Here is a 5,283-nt window from a genome sequence, read left to right as displayed (position 1 = left end):
TTACCTAGTGAGAGGAGAGCAATGTCTTCCCAGAAGTTTTCCTCTGAATTGCCTAAACGTGCATGGCATATGTGTAAATACCTCTCCCCCAAAATAAACAAATAAGTAAATAAGTAAATAAACGTGATAGCAAATTTATAAGAGACTGTGATCTATTATGAAAAATACTTTCTTATACTCCACAGTGACTGTGTGTCCCCTAATCATAAGGAGCCGACAGGGGGAGACGAGAGATGTCGACATATTGCTGTAGCACGGACAGGATATACACAGGCTATCAGGAAATGGGTCAAGCAAGCCAGCTAGCAACAGAATGAAGGACATGAGACCCAAAAACCATGGAGTCATCCGTTCAGGTCCAAGTGGCAAAGGATACGCTCATGGTGGGAGGAATGTGACACAGGATGCATAGACATGACACAGGATGCATAGACATCAGGTGACAGAAAAGACAATGCTGCAGAGGGGAAAGAGCTCTGGGATTTGGCTGAGGTCTGAGGGCATGGTAGCTTAGCTGATTTCTGACTGTGGCAGATCCTTTACTACACCATCTCTGTTCTTCCACCTCCTTGTATTCCAAATTCAGGACTTTCAGAACCATGTTTTAATATTGCTTGAAAGATGATGACAATGATAGTGATGATGATGATGATGACGATGATGATGATAATGATGACAATGATATTATCATAATTATTTTTGTAATAGATGATGCTTCAAAAACATCTGACAAACACACACAAGCTATAATTTTCTTTTGCAACGTGTCAGCAATTATCTTAATTTATTGCTTCAAACCAAAAATCTCAAGAGGGAAAAAATCTAGTATCATCTTTTACTAAAATTTGATAAATGTCTATTATGAAAAAAATGTTTATTTTGAAATTATTTTAATTTATAAGTAGAAAACCTCATAGGAAGGTAGAAAGAAAGAAAGAAAGGAAGAAAAACAAAAACAAAAAACACAAAGCATCCAGGCAACGTTTTACTTCATGAGTTTGTCACCCCCATTGGTTCAATAGTCCCAGGATGAGACAGGCCTCAGCCTCCCACAATAGTGTTGTTATCAATAGGGATGTGGATTGGTTTCACAAAGAAGACAATGAATCCCATGATAGCAAATCCTATTGCTGTGGCCATCGCAATCTTCTAGAATTCTTTTCTGTCGGGTTTCGTACATCTTTTAACCAGCCAAATTGAGTCCTTTACAAACTGCCGACTTGGCTCAACAAACTTCATTACCTGATCCATGTTTGTGGGATGGCGGTTTGAGAGGGTAGAGACCATAGCTTGAGAAAGACATGAGCCCAATGGAACTGGAAGTTGGTGTCCAAAATACAATTCTTAGTACATGCTAAAGTAGAGTAGATCATGTTCAGCTTTCAGTCAATCGGCTTGAATCCGACTGTGTCTAGAATGTTCTCTTACCCCCATAGATGACTTTGGACAAAAAAATATATTTAATTTGAGAAACTAATACACTACACTCCATGTTCTGGGCAAGCATGGTGAATGTTGGCTATTCAGGGAAATTCTAGATGTGTATCTCCTTGGCTGGCTGCCTCAGAGATGTGATCACTACACTGGTTTTAATGATTCTAGTAAACGGAATATTGATGTCTTCAGAACAGGATCCCATGACAGTAAGCAGATCTAAAGATATGGCTTAAGTCATTTTGAACTAAGTCACTGGCTCTTTTCCAATTAGAAACAGCTATTTCCCTGTACAGATAAAGACTAAATATTTTATTGGTCATTACAAAAGAAAGACCCCATGTTTTAAGTAGGAAGACAGATTTGTATTTCTTTCTCCAGAAATGTGATATTTATCAGGTCCTGGGTCTCGAGGATTAACCGTACCATCACTTGGCAGGAACAGCATACATTACAGCTAATGGGCTTGAAGATAAGCCCTCTCCAAGTGCCAGGCAAGAACTGCATCAGACCATTGTGGAACTGGAGTCAGCTTTGTGAGATTCCGCCACTCAGTAGAGAGGTAGACTGCCTTTGCAGAGATGTATCTTAAGTTCCTCAGGACATTGGCTTCTCATACTGTAAGGTGCCAAAATAACTTCCGACCATTCTGTGACCAAAGACCTTTGCTCACTGGCTCATAGTTTGTCGTGTTTTTATTATTATTTTTTTTTTTTAAGTTTTCATTTACTTTATCCATTTCATGGTCTGGCGAGATGCTCAAACAAGAAAGTCTACAACTGACGGTTGTCATTTAATTAAGCAACAAAACCACAAAGCTGCCAGTCAGTTAGTGGATTGACGACAGAGAGTTCTCAAAAGAAGAAACACAAATGGCCAAGAAATGTTTCCTTGATCTGTTCAACAACCTCAGCTGTCCGAGATGCTGTGGAAAAGGAAACTTGTCCACTTTTGGGAGTGGGGGTTAAACTACACTGAAAAGCTCTAAGGCTGTACACACCTGGATTTTCACAATGAAGTTAAATGAGGAATTAGCAATAGAAATATATCTATACTTGAGCAATTAAAGGCTAAATTGCTTACTTTTAGTAAATGAGAAAGAAAGGACAAATGTACAACTAGAAAATATTTTATTTAAACATAATAAAAAAGCCATGATCCTGGTGAGAGGCTGGCCACCAGTTAAAGGCTTGAGCTCCTTAGTGAGTTCCCAGGAAGCCCAGACTACAAAGGTAGACGGTGTCTCAAAAACATAGTAATAACAGGAATTGAAAAAGAAAGAAAACTCAGCTTAGAACAGTGGATGGATCCACACCTGGGTGCATATGGGTAGCCCAAGTTGGAGCTGATGTGTTATTAAATAGGGAGGGAAGGAAGGAGGGAGGGAAAGAGACAGAGACAGACAGAGTGTGTTGGGTGGGTAAGGAGCTGAGAGTAGATCACAGAGAGGTTAGGGATGCTGCCCTGAGTACTGTTATTTGGAGGTTGAATATGATCAAAGCCCATTGTATGAAGTTCTCAGATAATGAATAAACATGTGAATAATAAAAAGAAGATTTAAAATTTTTATTAACAGAAAACCATTTTAAATTATGTTAAAATTTTCTTAAGAATGCCACCATGTGATACATTTAAAAAAGTATGCATTTATTAAAATCTATACAAAAGAATTACTCTCAGGACCACTATCAATTGTTTAGCGAGAGGAAAGGACTGATTAAGTAACTGACGAAGTCTGAACGAGATGCTCTAATAGTTTAAAACACAAGTGCTTTCTGGTTGTATTTTAATGCAATTCAAAGAAAAAAAAAACCCACTAAAATTGCTTGGTAGCGTTTCCTAAATGGTTCTAAGCTGCGTATCTCACATCAACCTAAGCTCCAGGTAAGAAAGGGAGAACTGTTGTGTGGTGAAGGCCATGAGAGGGCTTCTGTTGCTGTGTGATTTCAACAGATATTTTAATGCACAAGGCATCAGTAGAATGTAGTTCTGGTGTAGGATTAGCAAGTAGATCTTTGGACCATCAGATGCAGAAGTGTGTGTGTGTGTGTGTGTGTGTGTGTGTGTGTGTGTATGTGTGTGTGTATGTGTGTGTGTATGTGTGTGTGTATGTGTGTGTGTGTGTGTATGTGTGTGTATATGTGTGTGTGTGTATGTGTGTGTATGTGTGTGTGTATGTGTGTGTGTGTGTATGTGTGTGTATGTGTGTGTGTGTGTGTATTGTCTATTGAGTAGAGTTTGAAGTTGCTTTAATGGGGGATGCAGTGTCTTTTTAATAAGTGGAGCAGGGACATTAAGCAGTCATTTAAATAAACTCGAGTCTCAATCCTTTCTTCACATCATTTAGAAAATCATCTCAAAATGAGCCATAGACTTAACTGTTTGGGTTTCTTGGGACTCACAGTTAAAAACAGAACCCCAAAGTTCTAGAACACAGCACTAAAACCCCACAAATCCCTCTGGCTGGGAAGAGCTTCATGAGAGTACCATGTACACTGGCTGTAATAGAAAAAGAATAATAAATTTGAATTTCTTAAATTGAAACTTACATCTTCTAAAGAGAGACTATTTAGAAAACATAAAATATAAGGAATATAGTTTGCAAGCTAAAACCTGAGAAAAGAAGGTCCAGTTTTCAGAGTGTTTACAAGACACATAACTCAGAATAAGGAGATGGACATCTCACTAAGAGATTAGAGATGGCTGAATGAGAAAATGAAAAACCTTTCATATCATTCTTCATTAAAGGAGCATAATGTGAACCCTCAAAGAGAGCCTGGTGCACACCCATGAATGTATGTCCGAATGGCTACCATTAACAAGACTGATCCTCACTAGAAACACTACCTCATCCATCCTCCTTCAAGTATCATTTATGAAAATGGCCTTCTTTGAGTTCATATCTAAGAAACTCCCTTTAACGACTCCTCACAGCCTCTCTTCCTGACATGTGAGCCACACCCTCAGTATGCATTTTAAAATGAGTGAATGATAGGACTTTGCTCTATAATGTGTCAAAGGTCAAAGGTCCATGCTGTCTTGGTCCTGATTCTTTCCTGGGAATGACAAGACTGATGCTCAGAAGAGTATCAGAAATACATGTCTTGAATAAACGAACTCGTGAAATCCCTAAGAGGTAAATACCCACAGGGGTATTCATAAAGTGAGCTCTACAGATGTATGTTTTAATCAAAGTTGAGAAGGGGGGGTAGGGATCGTGATCCCTTTACCATCTTGAATGAAAGCCCTGTCCAGAGTAGTTTGGGGCACCCTTTTCTTCAGACATTTATGAGGCTTGGGGAAATTTGGCTTCATCAGCTTTTTGGATGCTTCCACAAGGTGACGGCAATAGTTTCACTATGACCTGGCTATATCAGTGTGATGTCTTTGTGACTGGACATTTCTAAACTCAGTGGGGATCCACTTGCAGCTAAGCTTGGTGGTAGCATCTGGGATCCTAGAGGAAGATACTGAGTTTGAGGCCAACCCAGGCCACATAGAGACTCTTTCAAGCTTTTCCATAGAACGACTGCCAATGGTCTGGGGCATACTAAAAAGCAGAGAGGAATAGATGGACTCCTGGATTTTAAGTATGTCTTAGTGAAGCAGACGGTGTTGTCAATGAAGGTTTTTTTTTTGACAAGAACTGGCTCTCAGAAAGATCTGCATGCATGCCACAGTGTTTCCAAGAGTTGCTGCTGCCAGTTTTACCACAGTACGGGGCATCCCTCATTACATTAGGTCACCCTCTCGGTGACTGTGTAGGTCTTCTCTACTGTCCTGCACTCTGTCTATAGCTGGAACCTCCAGTGCAACCTTCAACAGTTACGAGGGGACTGTGTGCCATTC

The 5,283-nt window shown here is 39.6% G+C and overlaps 1 pseudogene across 1 annotated transcript; it reads right to left on the bottom strand.

The window, feature by feature from the left end:
- Nucleotides 1-1,041: 1,041 nt before the first annotated feature.
- Nucleotides 1,042-1,251, bottom strand: LOC308413927 (protein transport protein Sec61 subunit gamma-like; annotated as a pseudogene). Its single transcript has one exon. The product of its transcript is annotated as a protein transport protein Sec61 subunit gamma-like (transcript).
- Nucleotides 1,252-5,283: the final 4,032 nt, after the last annotated feature.

This window comes from Micromys minutus, assembly GCF_963924665.1.
Source record: "Micromys minutus genome assembly, chromosome: 32".
Taxonomy (NCBI): domain Eukaryota; kingdom Metazoa; phylum Chordata; class Mammalia; order Rodentia; family Muridae; genus Micromys; species Micromys minutus.
The sequence above is the reverse complement of the archived record's forward strand: the minus strand, read 5'-3'. Positions and strand labels throughout refer to the sequence as shown.